The sequence below is a fragment of the Phocoena phocoena genome, chromosome 5, assembly GCF_963924675.1.
Source record: "Phocoena phocoena chromosome 5, mPhoPho1.1, whole genome shotgun sequence".
In the NCBI taxonomy this organism is placed as follows: Eukaryota; Metazoa; Chordata; class Mammalia; order Artiodactyla; family Phocoenidae; genus Phocoena; species Phocoena phocoena.
Window position 1 is genome coordinate 66,264,172 of NC_089223.1, and position 26,715 is coordinate 66,290,886.

A 26,715-nucleotide genomic window follows, 5' to 3' on the forward strand; every position below is an offset into this window, starting at 1 on the left:
GATGGGATTTGAAAGTCTGGTCTTGCATTCTGGTTTCATGCACCCTGTACAGGTTTTGTAATGGGAGATAAATGATGGAGTGTGGTTACTTCATCTAACCCAGAGCCTCTCTATGCATCTGTTTTGGGGAGGAGTGGATATGTAGTTCAACAGAAGCTGCTACATATTAATAAAGTATGTGTGGTATGTATGTATATATTTAATAAGCACATATTCCTTACATATATGTGCCAAGCATAATTTTAGGTCTGTTGCAAATTAATTAATACTTATGACAGTCCTATAAGGCATGTACATTTATTGTCCTGTATTTTACAGATGAGGAAACTCAGGAACAGAAACTTTAAGTTGCCCAAGTCACATAGCTAGCAAGTGGGGAGCTAGGATTCAGATCCTGGGGAGTCTGGTTCAGAGTCCAACTCTTAATCATTACACTAAACTGTTGCTAATTAAATTGTTATAATTATATAGAAAAAGAAGAAGAAAGAAAAGAAAAAATAATAGCTCATCATTATTGAGCACTTTCTAGATCTTTGTTCTATACTAATAACTTTATACACATCATCTCATTGAATTAATTTGTTCATTCATGCAGTTTTTATTGAGAATTATGTTAGGTACTGTGTGAAGTGCTTGGGCTTAGAAGCGAGCAAGAGAACAGTTCCCTGCCCTGGTGGAGGTTGTATTCTAGCAGAAGGGTTATTAAACAAATGACTCCCATGTAATTATGTGATTGCAATGTGAAAAGTGTTACAGAGGAGACTATTAGTGGGGAGAGCATTCTAGTGGGGTTTCTAATTTAAAATCTACCAGTCATGATAGGATAGATTATTTTGAAATAAAAAAAACAACCTGAAATTTTCAGTGGCTTAAACCAATGAAATTTATTTCTTGTTTATACTGCATGTCTATCAAAGAGTGGGCTGAAGGCTTTGTTCTGTGTTAGTATTTTTGTCTTCCTCAATCAGGGACACAGGTTGACAGAGCAGCCACCAACAAGCACATGGCCATTCTCAGGAGAAGAGGAAAAAGTATGGAAGACAGGACTAACTTTTGAACCTTTTACTAAGAAGTAACTGTAGCTTCTGCTCACATTTCATTGACCAGAGTGAGAATATGATCTGTCCTAACTTACAGGGGACAGGAGAAGTAGTTCTGCTGTGTGCCTAGAAGAAGGAAACCCAGAAATATTTGGGGAGCAGCACTAAGACCACCAGGTTTGTCTTGAGGTCAAGGAAGGCTTCCTTAAGAGACATCATTTGGGTTGAATTCTTAAGCAAAAAGCAGAGGGTTTGGGGTCAGGAAGTAGATGGAAAGGCAAATGTGACTAAAGTAATGGGAGTAAACAGAATTATACGAGATCTTGTAAGTTAAAGGGGTTTGGGTTTTATTCTAAGAGCTATGGTAAGCCAGCAAGAGGTTTTGAGTGGACGTAATCAGATTTGTACTTTAAATGGGATCCTATGGTTGGTGTGGAGAGTGGATGGGATGGGAGCGAGAATGAGTAAGCGTAGGTGAGATAGTAAGTAAGAACAGTGAGAACACTGTTGTCCTAGTAGTATAGGCTAGAGAGTATGGTAATTTGATTTAGGCAGTAGCAATTGACAGAAATGGGTGGATTAGAGAAACTGGGTTTAGAGGTGGATGGAATAATCCTCCGTGATCCCAAAGAATCTACTAGTCTCCATTTTCTCCATGAGGGAACTAAAGCTTGGGGAAATAACAAAGCTTTGCTAGTGAGTGGCAAACCAGGAATTCAAAACTGACCTGATTCCCAAACTTGTACCCTTAACTGCCATATCACACTACTTCAGTAGAACGTACTGAGAATAGTTTATGTCCCTGGAATGGAGAATAGGTTGGAGAGCTTACATTGCAAATGGTCAGGGCTCCCACTTGGCTCAGATGGTGCTTGCAGACCCTTTGATGGCAGATGCCAGGACTCCCTACTTTCTCTACTCACCTATATGGGCCTGGGATGCTGAGCCCTACTGGCTGCACAGTAAATCCCAGTCATGCTTATAGTGAGGTGATGTTGAAATCAAAGTTGAGAATCTTATCTAAATGCTTCCATTTAAATTAATTTATGCATTAAGGCTAGAAGCTTGATGTTGTAGGGTTAAAGTACTTTAGAGATTTTAGTGCATCCTGATTCCTTCCTTCCTCTCTCCCTCCTTTCTTCCATTCTACGTTCCCTTCTTCTTTCTTTCATCCATTCACTTGGTCATTAATCATTTTTTGAGTGACGTTTATTGCAGGGCAGTATAGCAAAGTGATTCATAAAGTAGAACTCCAAAGTTCTTCCATAAACCCTTTTCCATACCTTCTACTGACATCAGAATTCCAGGCCTAGCTCAATATCCAGCAGTCCATGAAGCCTTCTCCACTTCTGCCGAGGAGTTCTGAATGACTTTCACTGCGGTTATTTTTAAGTGCAATTTATCTTAGACTAACCTCCTGCTTCCCTCTGTAGCTTGTTCTTGAGAATAGGGAGCTCATACTTTTTACTTCTTTCACTTTCCGTAATGTATTCATCATGATACTAAGTATGCAGTTACTTCCTAATACACTCAGGAATAGAACAATAAATGTTTTATCTTAATCTTTATATGACATTGGTTTTTGAACATGATAAACTGTGAAATACAAGTGGTCTTGAAATATAATTGTTCATAAAATCCATGTAACAAATCAGAAACCCAAATTAATATATTCAAATATGGAAATTAGTTAAAACAATATTATTTTTAAAATTAATTTCTTTTTGGCTGCACTGGGTCTTCGTTGTTGCACGTGGGCTTTTCTCTAGTTGCAGTGAGCGGGAGCTACTCTTCGTTGCGGTGTGTGGACTTCTCATTGCAGTGGCTTCTCTTGTTGCAGAGCACAGGCTCTAGGCGTGCGGGCTTCAGCAGTTGTGGCTCGCGGACCCTAGAGCGCAGGCTTAGTAGTTGTGGCACACTGGCTTAGTTGCTCTGCGACATGTGGAATCTTCCTGGACCAGGGCTCGAACCTGTATCCCCTGCATTGACAGGCGGATTCTTAACCACTGCGCCACCAGGGAAGTCCTGGAAATTTTTAAATAGTAAAATTAACAGTGTTGCCTAATATTCTTTTTCTGTTCCAGGATCCCTCCGGGATTCCATATTACATTTAGTCATCATATCTCCTTAGGTTTCTCCTGGCTATGACAATTTCTCAGACTCGGTATTTTTGATGACCTAGATATTCTTAAGGAGTACTGTGCAGGTATTTTGTAGGATGTTCCTCAACTGAGATTTTTCTCATGTTTTTCTCATGATTAGCCTGGAGTTATGGGTTTTCTTTACATTTCCTGCCTCAGTCCTAGAATCAGCTATTTTTTCAAGGAGCCCTGGTTCCTTTCACTGGAGAATGGTATTAGAAATCAAGATCTGGTGCTTAGTATGCTCATTGCTGTTGGGATGTTATTCTTCTAGACCCTCTCAGCTAACAAAGCAAGGAAATATATGTATGTATATAAAGCCACGTAAATATACACATTTATGAATATTTCCATTATAAAACCATCTCTATTCAGATTAAGCGAAACATTAGTTTATACTGATGTCTCCAACTCTAATTCATTACCATGTGGCTCATTCTAACCTCATTCCCCTTGGTTTTCTGTATACTTCCACACCAACAGTTAGAAACCTGGCTTCCACCATCCTCCATCCACTTATTCAATGGGTTAGATTCAGTTTACGCACCATTCCCCTCCATTAGGATACTACATAAGTGAAGTTGTAGATTTCTCAGGGTACCATATACAGAACCATCCCTCTTCAGTTGTGATGTTAATCACCTGGTCAAGGTTTTGTTGGTTTTCTTCCTGTAATATAGTTACTGTGTTCTCCCTTGCAACTAATAAAACAATTTATGGTCATTTGCTTTGAAACAATGCACATATCTTGCTCCACATAAAACTATCACCCATTGATTCTTGCTCATACCGTTCTTACAGTGATGGCTACCAAAAAAATGGTGTTTACCTCCACCATATGTCTACTCATTAGTTGACATTCTACGAGAAGGAAAAGCTCTCTTCTCCCCTAGCTGTCTATGTATATATTTATCTATTTATTATCAGTATGGATTCCTATTTAATCAATGTATTATAATTCACTAATCTTGGTGCCAGTTGTCTCAGATCTGGCAGGTGTTAGCCTCTTCAAGCTGGCTCCCATATGCATTTGACATGGCTCATTATTTTGGGACATTTCCTTACTTTCTGGCACAGCAAAATATTCCAGGCTCATTTTATGCCTTTCTTGCTTCATCCCTGGAATCAACCCTTTTTTTTTTTTTTTTTAATTCCCTGGTTCCTTTCAGTGGGGAGTGGTATATAGAAACCAAGATCTAGGCACTAGGTATACTCATTGTTAATGATGTGTCATAGCCTCTAGGCCCTTCAGCAGACAAAATTAGGAAAAAAATAATTTTTTTTAATATACATACAAATAAATAAAAATGCACATACATACAAATTCATATTAGAAGCATATATATATTAGAAAATGGGTGTTATATCTATATATAGTTATATCATTAGTTATATAACTATATATATGTCTAGTAGATGAATATATGTACCTGCCATTCTACTCCAACCCCCAGGGTTCCTCCTTGCCTTTGTCCCATTCCATATTTGCATTTCACATTTTTTTAAAACATCTTTATTGGAGTATAATTGCTGTACAATGGTGTGTTAGTTTCTGCTTTATAACAAAGTGAATCAGTTATACATATACATATGTTCCCATATCTCTTCCCTCTTGCGTCTCCCTCCCTCCCACCCTCCCTATCCCACCCCTCTAGGTGGTCACAAACCAACTAGCTGATCTCCCTGTGCTATGTGGCTGCTTCCCACTAGCTATCTATTTTACGTTTGGTAGTGTATATATGTCCATGCCACTCTTTCAATTTGTTACAGCTTACCCTTCCCCCTCCCCATATCCTCAAGTCAGTGCTCTAGTAGGTCTGTGTCTTTATTCCCATCTTACCCCTAGGTACTTCATGACCTTTTTTTTTCTTAGATTCCATATATATGTGTTAGCATACGGTATTTGTTTTTCTCTTTCTGACGTACTTCACTCTGTATGACAGACTCTAGGTCCATCCCCCTCACTACAAGTAACTCAATTTCGTTTTGTTTTATGGCTGAGTAATATTCCATTGTATATATGTGCCACATCTTCTTTATCCATTCATCTGTTGATGGACACTTAGGTTGCTTCCATGTCCTGGCTAGGTTGCTTACATGACTCTTTTTGAATTATGGTTTTCTCAGGGTGTATGCCCAGTAGTGGGATTGCTGGGTCGTATGGCAGTTCTATTTGTAGTTTTTTAAGCAGGCTCAATAACAAAAGAACAACCCAATCCAAAAATGGGCAGAAGACCTAAATAGACATTTCTCCAAAGAAGATATACAGACTGCCAACAAACACATGAAAGAATGCTCAACATCATTAATTTAGAGAAATGCAAATCAAAACTACAATGAGATATCATCTCACACAGGTCAGAACGGTCATCATCAAAAATCTAGAAACAATAAATGCTGGAGAGCGTGTGGAGAAAAGGGAACGCTCTTGCACTGTTGATGGGAATGTAAATTGATACAGCCACTATGGAGAACAGTATGGAGGTTCCTTAAAAAACTGCATTTCACTTTTTCACAGCGAGAGCCCTGTCTCAGCAAAGTCAACACATTTACTCCATTTGCTTAATCCTACAGTGCACAAACAAAAAGAAAAAAGCAGTTTCAGAATTGCTATACTCATAGCACTATGTAAACGAAGCCTACGAAATATAGTTCAAGGTTTGCTTGCAGTTCTTTTTCTTCCCGGACTGAAGGTATTTATCAAAGCATTGTGTTCTCAAGTTACTTGGATCACTTCTTCCCTCACCTGCCTACCCGTGCCACAACATGGTTCTATTTTTCAGTTGGGATCATATGTTTATTTGTTTGCATTCAGTTTCAGGGTTCTCTGTGAAGTTTATTGATTTAACTGTACTTTTGAATATGTGCAACATTAACATTCTTCCACGTTTAAAATTATACAGAAGATGTGTTCAGAAATGTTACTCACTCCTCCATCGCTTTCAACTTGTATTCCACCCACCTCATTCATTCCTTTGTCGGTAACCAATTTTACTGGTTTCTGATTTATTCTTCCTGTGTTTCCTTTTGCAAAAATAAGCAGGGAAATGTATGATTTCTTACTTCCCCCTTTTTCTTACACAGGGGCAGCATACTGTATGTACTGTTTTATACTGTGCTTTTTTTACTTAATATGTCCTGGAAATTATTCCATATTAGTTCACAGAGAGCTTTCTTGTTCTTTACTACATTCGCCTAATATTTCATGGTGCGAATGCACCATACTTTATTTAACCACATCCTGTGGTTGGATATTTAGGTAATTTCTAATATTTTGTGATTACAAATGATGGTGCAATGGGTAACCCTATGTATACATGTTGGAAATATATGATCAGGATAAACTGTAGTCATGGTATTGCTGGGTCAAGGGAAGTGATTTAGTTTTGTTAGATATTTCCAAATTCCCCATCCATATGGGTTGTACCCTTTTACCTTCCCACCAGCCATGTAGGCGAAGGCCTGTTTCTCTTCAGCCTCACAACAGACTGTATTGTCAAGCTTTTGATTTTTTGCCAATCTGATGGGTGAGTTATTTCAATATTGTTTTAATATGATTTCTCTTTTAAGTGAAATTGAACATCTTATCATATTTTAATGTCATTTATATCTTTCATGGGAATTTTTTATTCATATCTTTTGTACATCTTTCTGTAATATTTTTGGTCTGTTTTTGATCCGTTTTTTAAAGTTCTTTATGAATTAGAGATATTAGTGCTTTATCTAGGATGTACTTGCAAATATTTTCTTCTAATGTGTTGTCTTTTGTCTTTGCATACAGTGTTTTTTGCCATGCATTTTTTTAAAGATAATCGAATATATCAGTCTTTTTAAATTGCATCTGGATTTTGAGTCATAATTAGAAAGCCTTTTTAACTTTCAGGTTATAGAAGAATTATTTAAGAATTAATCCATTTAAAAAAATTAATTGCATAATTTTATTTTAAAAATATCTTATTAATTTGGAGTTTGTGCTTATGGGCAGCATGAAGAATGGATCAAAATTTATCATTTTTCAAATGACTATCCAGTTGTCCAAATACCCTATATTAAAAAGCCATCTTTATTCCCACATTTTGGGATGCACCTTATCATATACTAACTTCCATCTGTCAGTTCTCCTTCTGGACTTGCTCCTCTGTTTCATAGGTCTATTTGTGTTCCAAGACCATACCATTTTAGTTATAGAGACTTTGTAGTAGGTTTTAATATTTCTTTTAGCTATTCCCTCACAGCTCTTTCTTTACATTGTTTTCCTTAGATAATCTTGTGCAGTTATTTTTTCATATGAACTTTAGTATTTAGTAAAGTCAATTTGTTTATTTCCAGAAAAAAATGGCTCCTTGGTGTTTTTATTGGGATTTCACAAAATTTATAAATTGACTTAGAGATCACAGGTATATTTTGATAATGTTGAGATGGAGATGTCCTAACCAAGAACCAGGGATATCTTTCCATTCGTTCAAATCTGCAATTGTGTTTTAGAGCAGTGTTTTAAAAGTGTTTTTCACATAAGTTTTAAGCTTTTCAAGTTTATTTAAGTTCTTTTGAAGTTTACCCTTTCCTTTTTTTTTTTTTTAATGGCTTAAAACACAAACATTTATTTTCTTATTATGTCCGTGGTTAAAAAAGCAGGAGCAGCTTAGCTGGATGGTTCTGTTTTAGGATCTCTCATGACACTGCAGTGAAGGTGTTGGCTGGGGTTGCAGTCATCTAAAGGCCTTACCACCACTGGAAAATCTGCTTCCAAGATCACTCACAAGGATATTGTCAGGTGGCCTCTGTTCCTAACAGGCTGTTACCTGGAGATCTCAGTTTCCCACTACATGGTCCTCTCCATAGGGCTGTTTGAGTGTCCTCATGATATGGCAGCTGGCTCTCTGTGCTCCAGAAACTTTCTAACAAGGAGAAAACTTTCCAAAAATGAAGAAAGAAATCTTCCAACAAGAAGCCTGGATAGGAAATTGACATCCCTTTTGCCTTGGGTGCCAAAATCTGGGGACAGGTGCACTCTGAGTTTCCCTTAAGAAGAAACTTCTTATGTTTTTTTTGTTTGTTTGTTTTTTGTTTTTTTTAATGTGGCCTTGGCACGAGCCCTCGGTGCCTGCTGCATCTCCTCTGTCCTCCCTTAAGTTTACCTTTTTCATTGTTACCATTATATCTTTTAACTTCAACCAGTGTTTTTAACATTTCTGTTTACAAGCAATGCTTAGCACATTTGCTTCTTCATTTCAAACAACTATCTCAGCACAGCCAGACTGTGTGCAATGCATCAAAGATAGTTCTTCCATGAGTAACTTTCTCTGTGTCAGCAGATAAGGTTAAAACTTTACACATGTACTGTGGACTAGAATCCACTAGAACCTTCGCCATCCAGAATTCAGAAGATCAGCTGTTATTAAAAGGAGAATATCATTCTGGAAGCTCTGTGAGTTGCTCTTTGGATTAGTGCAACAGGAATGGTATAACCACGGTCAGAGAAAGGAACAGGACCAGAGATCACACCAGATCTTATTGAAACAGCCACATTTGGATGTGCAGCTTGTCAAGCTGGGTTTCCGCACAGCATGAAAGTGACTCATGGAGCCCCGTAAAGTCACTCAAACGAAGTTTCTGCAAGCCAGTCCTTTTTACAATGCATGAGGGGTGAAGTGTGTTAAGTAGTTTACCATACAAAACGCACTGGTAGTTTCTTCCCTGTCCCTGGGAACTGCAGTGCTTCAGTGTAAACTTTGTGTTTGACATTTCTCTGTCTCTGATGAGGCATTTGAAGTTGTGCCAGAAGTGGAGATCTGTCCTTTCTGTACTTAATCTCACAGCTGTGGCTTTGCGTGGTTCATTCGGCAACACAGTTTGGGGTAGTGATGATTATTTATGCTAAAACTCTGAGCATTTGCATAGTCATGAGATTTCAGTGACAACTTACAAACTTTTTTGGACATTACTTCCAACATTAGTAAACTGTACCCTCACTAGAAAAGAGAGATAATAGAAAATACTAAAAAAGAAAGGGAATTTTCAGGACCCAGAATAAGGCTGAAATAAAACCAGAAGTTCAATTTCTACAATCTCTTGATACTTGCTGGGTTTGGCTGAGGTCATATGAGATTCCGTAGGGAACTTTCTGTGTTTGTTCATCTCCAGCTGTTCGTCCCTCATCCAAGTCTTATTCTCATGCGTATTTTGTCAGAATACCTTTTAAAGCATCTTTTTGACAATAGGAATTTGTAATGTAGTCCTAATGACTTTTCAACACCTCATTTAATGAAGGCAATTAAATTTTGCTAACTAGCCTGGATAGAAAAATTTTCTTATGACTAATTGAATAATCAGATTAAGAAACTGTTTCTCTATATACATGCATACACATGCACAGATTTCTTTATTTATATAATTCATTTAGTCTCTTACAGCTGTGATGGTATTTCTGATTCTTTTTTTTAAAAACACCTTTACTGGAGTATAATTGCTTTACAATGGTGTGCTACTTTCTGCTTTATAACAAAGTGAATCAGCTATACATATACGTATATCACCATATCTCCTCCCTCTTGCATCTCCCTCCCTATGCCACCCCTCTAGGTGGTCACAAAGCACCTAGCTGATCTCCCCGTGCTATGCGGCTGCTTCCCTCTAGCTATCTATTTTACATTGGGTACTGTATGTCAGTCCATGCTACTCTCACAGTTCGTCCCAGCTTACCCTTCCCTCTCCCCGTGTCCTCAAGTCCATTCTCTACGTCTGCGTCTTTATTCCTGTCCTGCCCCTAGGTTCTTCAGAACCTTTTTTTTTTTTTTAGATTCCATATATATGTGTTAGCATATGGTATTTGTTTTTCTCTTTCTGACTTACTTCACTCTGTATGACAGATTCTCGGTCCATCCACCCCACTACAAATAACTCAATTTCTTTTCTTTTTATGGCTGAGTAATATTCCATTGTATATATGTGCTGCATCTTCTTTATCCATTCATCTTTCAATGGACACTTAGATTGCTTCCATATTCTGGCTATTGTAAATAGTGCTGCAATGAACATTGTGGTACATGACTCCTTTTGAATTATGGTTTTCTCAGAGTATAAGCCCAGTAGTGGGATTGCTGGGTCAAATACTAGTTCTATTTTTAGTTTTTTAAGGAACCTCCATACTGTTCTCCATAGTGGCTGTATCAACTTACCTTCCCACCAACAGCGCAAGAGGGTTCCATTTTCTCCACACCCTCTCCAGCATTTATTATTTGTAGATTTTTTGATGATGGCCATTCTGACTGGTGTGAGGTGATACCTCATTGTAGTTTTGATTTGCATTTCTCTAATGATTAGTGATGTTGAGCATTGTTTCATGTGTTTGTTGGCTATCTGTATATCTTCTTTGGAGAAATGTCTATTTAGGTCTTCTGCCCACTTTTGGATTGGGTTGTTTGTTTTTTGATATTGAACTGCATGAGCTGCTTGTAAAGTTTGGAGATTAATCCTTTGTCAGTTGCTTCATTTGCAAATATTTTCTCCCACGCTGAGCACTGTCTTTTCATCTTGTTTATGGTTTCCTTTGCTGTGCAAAAGCTTTTAAGTTTCATTAGGTCCCATTTGTTTATTTTTGTTTTTATTTCCATTTCTGTAGGAGGTGGGTCAAAAAGGATCTTGCTGTGATTTATGTCATAGAGTGTTCTGCCTATGTTTTCCTCTAAGAGTTTAATAGTGTCTGGCCTTACATTTAGGTCTTTAATCCGTTTTGAGTTTATTTTTGTGTATGGTGTTAGGGAGTGTTCTAATTTCATGCTTTTACATGTATCTGTCCAGTTTTCCCAGCACCACTTATTGAAGAGACTGTCTTTTCTCCATTGTATATTCTTGCCTCCTTTATCAAAAATAAGGTGACCATATGTATGTGGGTTTATCTCTGGGCTTTCTATCCTGTTCCATTGGTCTATATTTCTGTTTTTGTGCCAGTGCCATACTGTCTTGATTACTATAACTTTGTAGTATAGTCTGAAGTCACAGAGCCTGATTCCTCCAGCTCCGTTTTTCTTTCTCAAGATTGCTTTGGCTATTTGGGGTCTTTTATGTTTCCATACAAATTGTGAAATTTTTTGTTCTAGTTCTGTGAAAAATGCCATTGGTAGTTTGACAGGGATTGCATTGAATCTGTAGATTGCTTTGAGTAGTAGAGTCATTTTCACAGTGCTGATTCTTCCAATCCAAGAACATGGTATGTCTCTTCATCTGTTTGTATCATCTTTATTTCTGATTCTTAATAACCCCAGGCCCATCATTTGGAATGCTGATACTTTTAGAATGTAGTAAATAATAATAGTAGATAATATTTATTGTGCACATCTGTGCCAGGCACTATTCCAGATGATTTATTTATTCTTCATAGGAGCCGTGTTAACTGATTTCTATTATTACCCTGCTTTGAACCAATGAGGAAACTGAAGCAAGTTAAATAACTTACCCAAGCTCACTCAGGTAATAATTATTGGTAATTTAATCCCTGGATTCTTAACCACCACAGAAGTAACCACTTAGCAAGAGTGAGGCTAAGAACTCTGGTTACTAACTAACATGACAGATAAAACTCCTGTTACTTTCATTTTCAACACCAGTTCCCTGATAACCACTTTGGCTGCCTTTTAATTTACATGTACCATCATTTATTGGTGTTTCTACACTTAAGTTTTTCCTTTATATTTCCGTTTTCACATAACTGGGATGAGGTTCAATTCAGTGTCATGCCCAGGGTTTTATAAATGTTCACATACCGCTTATCCATAAATACTTTTTTTTTATTAAGGAATGGAACCTTCCATTACATTAACACCCACTAGGAGGCATTTAATGAGGGAAATGGCTGATAATTATGTGTGCAGTAGGCACAGAGTAGGAGGAATGTAATGATAGTTTATGCTTTTCTATTTCAACTCTCAGCTTTGTGAAATTTTGTGATCCCATGTGGAAAAAATAGGTTACTGAAACAGTCCTATGAGTGACATTAGTGGTTTGGAAAAGTGGGGAAGACTTGTGACTGTTTACTGCTTTTGTATTTCTAACATTAATGGTCATGGTAGAAATGGTGGAAGCAATATCCTGGTACACCTTTTATCTTTCTGGAGACAATTGAAATAAGCACAACAGATACATATTGGGTTTTCTTACAGAGATATATACATATATATATATACACACACACACACACACACGTATATGTATATATACATATATACATACACATATATATGTGTGTATGTATATATACATATATATACATAAACTCATATATATTTTCTTCTCCATTTCCCCCTTTTTATGCAAGTGTTAGCATTGGACTTTGCCTTGCTTTTTTCACGTAATAAATTAATATTACATAGTGTATTATCATGTTATAGTAATATTACATGGTATATTATTATGTATTTTAACAAATTGTAATGTAAATTCATCACAGGCTGAGAATGTGCCATTATGTCTCTGTCTACATATGTGTAGCACAAAGCCTGTTATTCTATACTATGTAAATATTTGTTCAATGAAATGAAGCACACCTCTGGGCTGCAATTTGCACATCATACGGCAATTTCTCATCTAGCTCTGATTCACTGGGATTATTTTACATGTATAGCATTCTGTTGTCATTTTAATGTCTCCTTGTTTTCCACACTTACCTAAAAACCTTCAGTGATGTTGATTTTGACCTTGGGAGATTTGTATTTCTCTAATTACTAAATCTCTACATCTTTTGAGAGTTTTGATATCCCAGAATAATGAAAACTATAAGAATTACTTTTAAGAGAAAAGCTATAAATTATTATAATTAGAAAAAAAGGCATGACCAACTGTGTCTTAATAGTGAAGATGTGATATTGCTAAAACAGATTAAAAAGTACCAGACTCCATAGCCATATACTTCAGAGTGTATCTTTTCTCCCAGAAATACTCAGTCTGCCTGTGTTCTTTCACAGGCCACCTAAGCTGTTTTTATGAAAGTTGTAGCCACAGGACTCAAGAGGGACTTTGGGTGTTCTAAATTTTTGAACTGAAGGTTGAAATAAACTGACATTTGATAGAACAATAACCTGTAACAATCAGATTTATGTAGTATTCTTGGAGGATTATGAAAATATAAGTTATTTTCCAGGGTCTGAATTACTGAAAGACCATCAGAGATAATGTATACTCTAGTGTTTTTTAGTTTCTTTTTGCATTTTCAGTCTCCTGTTAATAGTCACTTTGGGATTTACGCACCTCCCTAGCACAGAGTTTGACAGATTTCTTCTTTTACCTATTTTCTTCTTTTCTTTAGGTGACAAGAGTCAATTCTTTATTTCTGTTGGGAGATAGCGCTTTTCCATCTTAGAAAAACTCATAGCATTGTTTCTTCCCATATGAATACCTCTTTTAACTTTGTATCTCCTAACTCTTTCCTCTCTCCTTTCAACAACAATCAGACAGACACACAGTTTCCTTTTTGGAGTCCATGGCTTTAAACTTTACAGATCTTGAGGCTTTCTCTCTCATCTGTTAATGACTATACTGGTATAATATAGGACAAGATGGTATAGCACTCATTTGTATAATTGCCATCCAAAATTAAACAGCATGACAGCAGCTATAAGCTTGTGGTCTTAGAGTCACATAATGAATCTCTGATGGAGTGTGCAGCTGTGAAGATTAGAGGTTCAGTGACTAGGCAAACCTTTGTTTGAGTCACTGGTTCCTGGACCTAGGCAAGTCCCTAAACCTAAACCTCAGTTGTATCACCTGTGAGGTGAGAATAATAATAGCAGCTTATCCCATAGGAGTGGCATGAAGATCAAAGGAGAGATCACATATGAAGCTCTGAATACAATGCCTGGCACAGATCAATGCTCCATAAATATTAGCATTTAATTGTAAGCTCCATGAGGGCAGGGATTTGATTCATTTTGTTTATAGTTGTATCCCTGGCATGTAAGACAGTACCCATGGTAAGTTCTCCACAAGTATTTGCTGAATGAGTGAATGAACGGCTATTAAAGACCTCATGCTAGAATACCACTTCCACAGTCACTGTTCTTTCCCCATCCCAAATCACATACTGTAGGTATTTTCATTCAAGCTCATTTATTTCCTATCTGTATCACATGATCCTTTCCTATACCGTCTCCTAACATATTTAGCCATACCTGAGGTTCTAGGAGGACAGAGTGAAGAAGACTTGGTCTCTGCCCTCAAGGAACTTCTGTCTTATGAGGAAACACAACTAAACAGACAAGTTGCTTCCTGGAGAGGGGTCCATTCCTGGTTTCCTTTCATTCTTCATTCTATCTCTCTCGGCATTTTCAGTGAGTTTAGCTTGTACATTTTCTAAAAATTGCTGCCATGTATGATTTGAATCCAACAGAAAATCTGTTTGTGGGGAGATGTTTGTTTCGGGTTTCTTATTTTTTATTTTGTTGCCAAAATAGTTTTCACTTGTTATCCTCTTTTTGACTGGCTTCCAGTAGAATTGCAGATACAAAGCAACAGATGGCTGGGAAGAGGGTTTTGCAATGTCCCTTGGGCCCAGTGAAATCCCACTTGCCACCCAGACGTTGCAGTTTCTGACAAACCTTCAAAGATTCTCCAGTTTGTTTTCCATTTAAAAACTATACGGTGCTTGGAAGTCACCATAGCGTTTTTTATTATTACCAAAGTGAGGTTCTGGCTGTTGTAGCTCTCTGTAGAAGAAGCAAATACACATATTGGCACGGATGTCTTTTAAATTAATTTTCTTTTAATGGTTGAGCATGTTTTGAGGTGTCACAGGGGAAATATGTTTGTATAACTCCACATTCCTTAGAAATGATTCCATGCAAAGATGTTCTGTGAATTAATAATATTAGCCTTTAGTCAAGATACAGATTCTAAAATATTTAAAAATATGAAAATTCTATAATCAGGTAGGCCATGTAGAGATGGTCCTAACTTTTATTCACTGTCAAAGAAATTGCTCAGATTTACTTTGATGTCTTGTCAAGCAGTTTTGCCCTAACTTGTATAGAAGAACAATTCTTTTATTATAAATGTTTCATGAGAAAATTAATTGGGTGTCTTCTGACTATGCATTCTGTAATTTTTCTACTTCGTAGATGTTGTCTCTTTTGTAACTATAGAATTAAACAGAGAAATCATTTAAACCAGAAACCTGGTTGTTGACATATCTCTAATTGCATAAAGTAGCGTAATTGGACTTGATCAAAATTTAAAAATTTTTGCTTCAAAGGATACTATCACGAAAGTGAAAATACATAGAATTGGAGAAAATATTTGCAAATCTGTATTTGATAGTAGTCTAGTATTCAGAATATATGAGGAACTCTTACAACCCAACAATTAAAAGACAACCCAACTGAAAAATGGGCAAAGGATTTTAACAGATGTTTATGCAAAGAAGATGACCAATAAGCGTGTGAAAAGATGCTTAGCTTCATTAGCCATGCGGGAAATGCAAATCAAAACCACGGTGAGATGACACTTCACACCCATGAGAATGACTATATTTTTCAAAAAGTGTAATAATAAATGTTGGTGAAGATGTGGAAAAATTGGAACCTTCATACATTGCTGATAAGAATGTAAAATGGTGCAGCCACTTTAAAAAATACGTAGCAGTTCCTCAGAAAGTTAAACATAAAGCTACCATATGACCCAGAAATTCCACTCCTATACCCAAGAGAATTGAGGATGTATGTTTATGCAGAAACTTGTATGTGAATGGTCACGGTAATATTATTCATAAAAGCCCCAAAGGAGAAACAACCCAAATCTTCATCAGCTGATGAATGGTTTGACAAAATGTGGTATATCTATACAATGGAATATTATTCAGCCATAAAAATAAATGAAGTACCGACATGTGCTACAACCTGGATAAACCTCAAAAACCTGGTAAATGAAAGAAGGCAGACACAAAAGGGTTAGGGTCAGCGTTAGGGTTATATGATTCCATTTATGTGAAATATTTGGAATAGGCAAGGCTATAGAGACCAAAAGTAAATTAATGGTTGCCAGCGGCTTGCATGGTGGGGAAGAGGGAGGCGGGAAAAGGATAGGGAATGACTGCTAATGGGTCTGGGCTTCTCTGTGGGGTGATGAAAATGTTCTGGAATTAGATAGTGATGATGGCTGCACACTAAAATCCACTAAATTGCATGCTTTAAAATGGTAAATTTTATGGCATGTGAACTGTGTCTTAACTTTTAAAAATCAACATAGAAAATCTATTTAAAAAATTAATTAACGAAGTAAGAATCCTGATATGAAAATATAACTGTCATTCAGTTGTGTTTTCTCCTTGAGGTCTTAATAAAAAGTTGTTTATGACAACAAATATCCCTCCCAGAATGTAAAGGACTGATTTTACAGAAACCACCTAGACTTTGTTACCCCACACACTAAGATAATTGCCTGAAATTCTGTGTGGTCAAGTATAGATTTAACCATATGTTTCATTTACCGGGCTTCAGGAGGTGGATTGTAGTTTGCAGTTCTAATTGAAATAATGTAGTGGATAACCCCCAAAGCTGGAATTATCACATACTTACTGTATTTCATCTACTCTGAGATGCACATTTTTTTCCAAATTTTAACATCTCTGGGATATATCTTACAATTGTTGGTATCTTTGGCTTGGATGAAATATGGCAGTTTCGTACTGTGTGTCTTTGCTTTTAATGCCTTTCTAGAGCGGTTAGCCATACAAAATTAACTTTGCTATTCCCTAAAAGGCCATTTATATTAAAATATCATTGCTAGTGCACCCCCAGTGGTATGTTTATTTTGAGGCTTTGAAACCCAGTTGTTGACCTATCTCCTAATTGCATAAAAAGTAGTTCTCAGAGGTTAAAGGAAGGCTTCCCACATTTCCCGTCCAGTTCTTTGTGGACTGAAGGGGGAAAGGTCTCTCAAGTTGTCCTACCTTCTTATTCCCTTCTGTCACATTGGGCCATTTGAAGGACTAACTGGAAACTTGAATTAAAAGTTCAAGTTAAAAAAAAAATCCTGTCTCTATATGTGACATTTTGATTTGAAACTTTGAGAATGAAGTCTTGAAAGTTTTTATAGTAGACCATAATTTAATAGTTTTTTTAAAAATTGCTATAACCTATTTTAAACACACCATGAAATCCTGTAATACAATAGAATTAAAGTTTTTTCCAGGTATCTTCTCTAAGACCTTTGGAAGCAGAAGGTTTTGGATTTCCGAGTGGAGATTGGGAAGGATATTGTTAATCCATGGTTTATAAAATGTTCGTTTTACCCCTAAACACAGAGAGAACCTGGTCATTACAAATGGCAATACTTCTTAAAAATATAAACATAATATGAAAACTCAGAGCATACATAAGCTAAGAAGCAGTTGGCAAGGAAAGTAGAGAGGGAGGGAGTATTTTCACTATTAGAACGCTTGGTTCTGTGTGATAGTATAGTATCCTTTTACAAAGGCAAAGCATTGCTGGCATTGCCTTTAAACAAATATATAACCCACACATCTGTTCCTATGTGTTATACAACAGGAATACCTAACTATTACAATAGTGAAGAAAGGAATTTCTTCACGTATATTATTAAAATGAGTATTTATACATAATATATCTTCTTATATATGTTTTCTATATAGCACAGATATGTATCTGTATATGCCATTATGGCCATCAAACTATTCCCTAAGGTCTTGGCTCAATGGTGATTTGTGACAGAGAAAGTAACTTTCTCATGCTCTTAGTTGAAGACTTAATATTGGATAGTAAGTCCAAGTTATGAAGCACATTGTGAGGGAAGTGGAAGCATTTAGTAAGAGCCTAATAATTGCTGTGCCAGGAAACATATAATGGTAATTATTGGGTGCTTTGAATACTCTTTCCAGTTTGGATTCTTGTTGAAAAATACTTCGGGTGCTTGGATGAGCACATGGAATAGACAATCTCTCCTCTCCCATTTTCTTTCCAGCACTGTTCAGACTCCTCCTGGTGAAAGGGGAGTAGCTCTTAGAGGGCAGGGACAACCACAAGAGGTCAATAAATTCTCAGTGCTATGTCTGCCTAGCTAGCCATCATAGCCAGTGATGGCACATATGGCCTAGATGCAGGATATCTGATGAAAAACTCATTTCAGACCCAAGATGATACAATGAGGTGTAAGTCTTACTTGATCTACACCTCATTCTATATTCCATCTTAACTCAGTGAGTGTGAGTAAAAGAACTGATTATAGCCATTGACAGGTTGATTGTTTTATTATATTAGCCAATACAGTATTGTGGATAAGACCATGGATAGTGGAATCAGATTATGTGGGTTCATATTCTGATTCCACTGTTTATTAGCTGTGTGACTTTGGGCAGGTTGTTTAACCTCTCTGTGCCTTAGGATTCTTATTTGTAATGTAGGGCTAAGAATAGCATGTGCCATATAGCAGTATCATCATAATGAAGTGAACCTCTTAGGACATTACCAGCACATAGAGTAATTGCCCAAGGATGCTTCTTGATTTGCTGTAGAAACCAAGTTATCAGGAAAACCATCTTTGGAACTGGGCAAGGGCCTGAGCTGGGAAAGTAGCCTTGGACAGTGAAAGCCATCATGTGAACTTTGACCTGGAATTCTAGTCCCTTAAAAGGAAAGAAAGAGAGAGAGAGAGAGAGAGAGAGAGAGAGAGAGGGAGGGAGGGAGGGAGGGAGGGAGGGAGGGATGGAGAGAGAGAGAGAGAAAGAGAGAGGGGTAGAAAGGAAGGAAGGAAGGAGGAAGGACGGGAGGAAAGAAGAAAGGAGAGAGAGGAAGGAAGGAAGGGAGGGAGGGAGAAAGAGAGAAAGAGGACTTCTAGTTTGGACCGTATTGTTTAGAGAAGCATGCAGTGCACAGAATGAAAATTGAAACCTTGGGAGTATTTTCTCACCCAAATAAAAAAAATTTAAACAGCTTTTAAAATTATGGATTGTCTTTTTGTCAAAACGGCACCTTTAATATCAGGCTTTGCTACAAGTAATTCATTAATTCCTTAATATGACTACTCTCTTTCCATTGCTGGGACTAAAATAGATTTCTGACCTATGAGTACTTTGATAATTTGAATTATTTGCTATTAAAAAAAAGGGTAAATTGAGATTAAAGGCAATTTAGTGTAGTAGAAAGAATATAAGCTTGGTGATATAATGACCTGGCTGTAAAATTCTGTTCTGCCACTTACGGCTTTGTGATTCCAGGCAAGAACTTAACTTCTGTGAGCCTCAGTTCCTTGTTTGTAAAATGAAGCTAATTAAGGCATCATAGTTCAACGCAAATGATCGTGCTCAGAAAATGGTTCCTATAATTTAGCCAATAAATAGTTCCTGTTAACCATGCAGAGGCTTCAGGCAAATCAGCCATTCTATGTGGTAGTTTCAGTGGTGATGATGCCCCTAAACATGCGGGAGCTTAACAGTGATCACGGTGCGCCTGGCTGAACTTGACGCTCGCAAGCTCTCATGTAGAATTTTGGCCTGAAAAGGAAACTTAAAAAATTAAAGTATATCATGGACTTCTCTGGCAGTCCAGTGGTTAAGACTCTGCGCTTCCACTACAGGGGACATGGGTTCGATCCCTGGTCAGGGAACTGAGATCCCACATGCCGCGCGACATGGAAAAGAAAACAAATCAAAACTTGAAGTATATCACAAAGAAAACTAGTATATATTTTAGATGTAAAATCCAGGAAACTAATAGCGACAGCTAATTATGTGATCTTGTGCAAGTTAAATGTTCTGTGCCTCGTTTTTGATATAGGAGGATTGGACTAGACGACCTTTGAGAAATAAATAGTCATGGGTTCAGGAAAGATAGAATAAGCTTTTAATACCGTGGAGATGATTCAGCATTTGTCAAACAAGGATATAAGTATTACTGGAGTTTGCCCGTGTGATTTGTTCAGAAAATTTGTGGATTTGAGAAAGGGAGGAGTGAAAATTAGATCTTAAAGCTGCAATATAATCTGTTAAACAGTCAAGCACTTAAAGAAATCATCTTAATAAAGTTTTGAAAGCACTCATCTAATATTGAATTAACTACATGTGGAAAACTTCTATTTTTATGTTTTTACTGTGGGATCTTCAAGTTAAAAGTGATGACACTTAGGCTGATTACCTGCATATGTATGCCCCATGCTAGATTTTCTCAGAACAAAGGAAGGTTCTTCCTAATGGGAAGAAAATACAGTGTAAGCTCCATGATGATGCTATTGGATGCTAGAACAATATACTTTTGATAGCTGAATTGCATTCTTTTTTTTTTTAACATCTTTATTGGAGTATAATTGCTTTACAGTGTTGTGTTACTTTCTCTGTATAACAAAGTGAATCAGCTATACATATACATATATCCCCATATATCCTCCCTCTTGCATCTCCCTCCCACCCTCCCTATCCCACCCCTCTAGGTGGACACACAAGGTGACACCAAGGTGATTCCCTATGCTATGTGGCTGCTTCCCACTAGCTAAAAAAACAAAACATTGAGTAGTATATATAAGTCCATGCCACTCTCTCACTTGGTCCCAGCATACCCTTCCCCCTCCCTGTGTCCTCAAGTCCATTCTCTACGTCTGTGTCTTTACTGAATTGCATTCTTAAGGCCTTTTCTTGGCAAAATTTGAACAATATACAAAATCTCTTCCAGTGCATTTAAATTAGGGTAATTACCAAGCCTGTTTGTCTCCAGATTCTCCTCTGCTGCTGAATGAAGAAATAATGTGTCCTTAAAAAAGTAATGCCAGTAGGGAAGGGAAGCCCCATTGGATAAACCCAAGTGTGTCAGCAGCCGACTCTGGGCCAGCGTAAAGAGATGCTGCCGAGGAGCCCCTGTTTGTTACCATTTAAAGGCTCATCAAATTTGATGGAGAATTATATTGAAATGCTTAGAGTTGGCAGGTCCTTTTTTCCTCACAGCTTTTTAAAGACTTATTTTGCCACTGATTGGTCCACCCACCTCATTTTGCTCTTAATATTTCACTAGCACCTCTGCTTCTGACAGTTATGAGGACTCAACGCCAGCCAGATATCAGCAGGCCCCCTCAGCCCGGCAGCAGCTTGGAAGGAGGCTGACCAGAGCTGGGGAGCAGAGGCTTTTCATAAATAATCGTGTGTTCTTGTCAGTGGTTTTGGCCCTTGAAGGATGGTAACATGTTTCCATAGCAGATGGGTCAGCTCTTGCCTGCCATTCTGTCTTTTGAACTTCCTGTGCAAGAGTATGGTTTTCATCAACCTTGATGCTGTAGAGAACACCTACTTTATAAGATTGAATTTTTTTTTTTTAGCCAAAAGAAAATAACTGAATGTTTTTGTGTATAAAAGGTTTCTTTGGAAAAGATTAAAAGGGGGTGGAGTAGCCAGACCAGATGTCCAAGTGAAAAATTGTAACTATGATAGAAGCTTTTTCGTGTAACGCATGAAAATTAAGACTGAGGAGAACCCTTTCTAGGTTCAGATTTCATTAAATGCCGTTAAGAAATTATACCTTTTGCTCTAAAACTGCTTTCCCTTATTTTTTTGGTAAATAATCCCTGCACATAGATGTCAGTTTGCCCTCTTATGTCTACAGATCTTTTGGCAGGCAAACTACTGTCTCCTACCTTTTCTTTTTGGCATCTTGCTCACATTTGCAGGACAATCCAAATGTAGTGCTCACAGGGTGAGCAGGGTTTGGAATGCTAAGTATGCTGGCCTCATTCCAATAGTATTTACTGCTGGCAGCTAAACATGGCTCAGGTAAATTATAGGGACCCCATCAACCCTATCGGACCCATAAAATTAGCTTTATCCAAGCAGTAGAAAGTGAATGTTTCAAAGCTTTGTGCATTTCCAGAGGGAAAAACAACACATATATTACTGTCATGTCTATGTAGTGGAAACACAAGTATGTCCTACTTCAAGGAGCTCTAATATATAAAAATAGCAACATTAAAAGCACATAAACTAGGTGGTGATTAGATACCTTCCTACATTTACACTCAGATTATGATTACTGGACGATGAGAATAAGTGGCCAACTCTTAACGTCTATAGAGATGATTCCATTTACAGAGTTTAAGGAATGACTGCACGGTACAGTGAGAATGCATAACGCAACCAGAAAGAAATGTCTGATGTTACTGTGGTTTTTGTCAGCAAAGGTCTCTGAGGTTTGAAGACCAAGTAAATCTGAGGCAAAATATAGTCCCATTAATTAAAATATGATTCACGTGTAATTTCTGAAACAAAGTATCCCTCTTTACAGTGGTCACCAGTGGTGCTCTGATGACCCCCTAGAAAATTCAGCCCGATCTGCTCTGCCTGGCTGATTTGCCTGAAGGGGACCCCGTGGTACATGAAACCATTAAGGAAGCCAGTGGTAGTCAACGCAGAGGTGAATTTTGGTTGCTCTTTTGTCTGAATGTTTAGCAGAAGGGATGAGAAGCCTAAGTCCTGAGTGGGCATGCATCGGAAATGTCCTGTGTCAGAAACACTGGGCTAGGTGTACTAGGGTACAAGACAGTGGTAGAGAGTAGCTGTGGCAGAAATACTACTAATACGGGGAGAAGAACGAGTTGGTAGAAAGAAGCAGAAACCCATCTGAACTAGACCAAGTGGAAAGGGGACTGATTATAAGGAAAAATTGGAAATGTTATTGAATCCAGTCATAGGAAGTATAGCCAAGTTTAAGAGGAGCTAAAACATCTTTGAGTGTTCAGTCTCATTCAGAAGGTCTCAATCTCAAGACTGTCTCTTGTCTAGATTATCTGTGTACATCTGCCTGCCCTCTTCCTAGAAAACCAGCATCTTCTGTTTCTCCCTTGGTTTCTGCTTCTCCAATAAGCTTAGTCAACAAAGAGTTTTGGTGTGCCATGTAGAACTCCCTGGCTATGTTCTATATAGCCTTGTACTTCTGTTCCTCACAGCTAACTAGCTCAATCTTTGCATCCCAATTTCAAATTCCCAAGAAAGTGAACCTTACTAACTGAGCCAAACCCATTGATTTGTTGTCCTTGGATCCCCCTAATACAAAAAATCACTATGTACTAAATAGTTTCTCTGTGCCAGGTCGTGGGTTAAACACTCTATATGTACTATCTCATGTAGTTCTCATTCGATCTGCAACATCTTATTTAGTTCTTCAAAAATATTATGTACTTCATGTGGTTCTTGAGGGGATAAAATGAGATAATGTATGACCAAACAGTACATTTCACAGAATCTAGCCTTCATTAGTAAGGGCTTCATTAACTCATAACATTAACTCATAATCAAAGTATTTTGAATGAATGAAGACTTGCTGGATTAAAGCTTTGAGGACCTGGGTTCTTACTGTGGTTTTTGCCAGCAACAAGTCTCTAACCTTCATTGGTTTCTACTTCATTAGAATATAAGAAATTATTGTTAATTATTTTTAAATGAATTTATTTATTTATTTTTGGCTGTCTTGGGTCTTCCCTGCACACAGGCTTTCTCTAGTTGCGGCGAGCAGGGACTACTCTTTGTTGCGGCGCGCAGGCTTCTCACTGCAGTGGCTTCTCTTGTTGTGGAGCACGGGCTCTAGGCACGTGGGCTTCAGTAGTTGTGGCTCACGGACTCAGTAGTTGTGGCTTACGGGGTCTAGAGCGCAGGCTCAGTAGTTGTGGTGCACAGGCTCAGTTGCTCTGCGGCATGTGGGATCTTCCCGGACCAGGGCCCAAACCCGTGTCCCCTGCATTGGCAGGCGGATTCTCAACCACTGCACCAACAGGGAAGCCCTGTTAATTTTTTTAGGCATGGTAACGCTATTATGGTTGTGTTTTTAAAGGTCCTTATCTTTAAGGATGTGTACTGAAATATTTGTGGCTAAAATTATATGATATCTGGGATTGACTTCAAAATAATTTGAGAGGGGATAGATGGAGATAAAAAAAGATTGGCCATGAGTTATAATTGTTGAAGTTGTGTCAGGGATTTTATTATAGTACTATTCTTTCTACTTTTGTATAGGTTTCAAATTTCCCATAATAAAAAAAAAAACGTAAAAAAAATTGGAACAAGATCACAGAAGTCTTTAGAACTCTAATCTTTTTTAATTCTGCTATTTGGAACAAAATAAGTCTTAGCCAGTGTTTACTCTGAATATTTAGCTTATATAACTAGTCTTTGAGTTTTATACAATTCGTATTTTTTTAATTACAAAAGTAATGTGAGAGTGTTAGAATACTGGCCTCCCCCATCCCCTTTCCCATATTCCTGTTGCTCCTGCAGTAATCAGGGTATCTTTCCACACTTCTTTTCTGCAGTCATATGAACATTTTTATATACACATATACAGGCTTTGGTGTTTTTTGTTTTATTTTCTTTACAAAATTTGGGCTAGTTATTTACCACTTAATTACCTTATACATCAAGGACATCCCCCAGTAGATAGACATGGGTCTAACTCATTCTTAAAAATAACAGCAAAGTATTCCATTATCTATATATTAATAGGGATATAAGTTTGATTTCTCTAATAGTGGCTTATCACAGAAACTTCTCTTTCAAGTGACAGGCAAAAGCAGTGAGGGTTAGGTGGCTGCTCTGGTGTATTAGGGCCCCAGGCTCCTTCTGATTCACTGCTCCACCATTCCTGGTGTGTTATTTTCATCGTCGTAGTCCAGGATGGCTCTCCACCACTTCACATTGTAGCCAGTTAGAAGGGGAACAGGGGTAGGGAAAGGTATGACCCTTCCCTTCAATGGCCACAGCCAGAAGTTACAAACATTGCCTTTATTCCCCCATGTACCAGAATTTAGTCACATGGCCACGGTCTTCCCTTATTGACAGATACTCAAGTTATTCCCACTTGTTTTTTGCCATTACAAACAATGCTGTATTAACATTCTTGTATATAGAGCCTATGTACTTTCACTGTTATTTCTATAGGATAGTTCCCCAAAAGTGGAACTGCTGTAAAACTGCATTTTTATACATTATGAACTAAAACACTTAAAGGAAATTCTGTAGTTGGGCTTACAATTTAATTGATAAAGATCTCTAACTCTTGATGGCATGGTCTCATACTGAGCAACCCAGTTTTGACAATGTCACCGTATTTGTTCAGCCATGTTTTGACAATTATTTGACTATTTTATTGTATCTCATTCTTATCCATAAAAATTAATGAGCAATGGAACAATGAAAGTTTTGCTGTTAGTGAGATTTCTACTAGAATTTAATAGAATATAAAATCCTTAAGAACTGGGGATTTTGGCTCTTTTCTTCCCTGCTTTATTCCAGGCACCTAAAAGAATATGACACATAATAGGCTCTCAATACATACTTGTTGAATGGTTGCAAGAAATCAACAAATGAATTTTCATTGATGCAAATTGGAAATGATTAGGAGCATTAAAAATAGTGAATCTTTAGGCTCAATTGGACACTATCCTTAAACTGATCACCTGAATGTTTATTGTCAAAAAAGAAAGAAAATCTAAGTAAGATATACAAGATGCCATTGAAGATGTAGTGATACAGTGATTGAGAGGGCTCTAAAAGTATGAATTGAAAGTATCCCTCTAGTTTTTCAAATGCTAAAGAAGTTCACAGAATGTTGATAGGGATATAGTCCACTCTGGAATTCTCTGCCAAGAAAAGAAGGTGGTCAACATTTTCGTGACAGAATTTTTGAGGTTAAGATCATCAGAGCTAGGATTGCAGAATTCCTGTCAGCAAATCCCAGTTCTCAAGATTAAAACCACTCTTTTGGTAGTTACTTAGTTTGTGCCTATTGCGTCCTTGAAACCTTCCCTCTCCCAAAGTTCAGACACCATGTCTGTTTGTCTTACCACAGTATCCCCAGAGTTTAACCCTGTACCCCTCACTTAGTGGGTGCCTAAAAAATAAATGTTGAAAGAGTGCAGGGATGAACACTCAGTAATTTAATTTACAGTATTACGTTTAATGTTTATATTTGTCAGTATTCTTTAGGTGGCAAGTAACAGAAACCCAACTCAGACCACCTTCACAAAGAAGATGGTTTTATTAGGAGACTCGGTCCAATCACAGAGAGGAAGCCAGGGCAGCCTGGACATCTCAAGGGCTAGAACTAGCAGGACTCTCTCTCTCTCCATCTTCGTCTCTTGTCTCACCCTCTTCTTATATGTGTATGATGATTTTCTATTGCACATGAGGTTTTCTTTAAGTATCTGAGTCCCGAGGCTCATATCCTAATAATCATTCACCAGAGAAGAAATTTTGTCCCACCAGCTCCATTTATAAAATTGTTACGGGAGCACTTGAATTGTCCTGTCTTGGGTTACACACTGCTGTGGAAAAGATCTGTCACCAGAGGAAAGGTAGGGGTGATGTTGTTAGTGAAACGTTGCATATTAAAGTTTCTGGGTTTTCTTTTTTGCTTTTTTTTTTTTTAAACATCTTTATGGAGTATAACTGCTTTACAATGGTGTGTTAGTTTCATTTCTGCTGTATAGCAAAGTGAATCAGCTATACATATACATATATCCCCATATCTCCTCCCTCTTGCGTCTCCCTCCCAACCCCCCATCCT

The 26,715-nt window shown here is 37.5% G+C and overlaps 1 protein-coding gene across 1 annotated transcript in view; it reads left to right on the plus strand.

Moving 5' to 3' along the window:
* SCFD2 (sec1 family domain containing 2) overlaps nt 1–26,715 on the plus strand; it is a 391,932-nt gene that overhangs the window by 193,561 nt on the left and 171,656 nt on the right. The gene's annotated exons all lie outside the window — the stretch shown is intronic.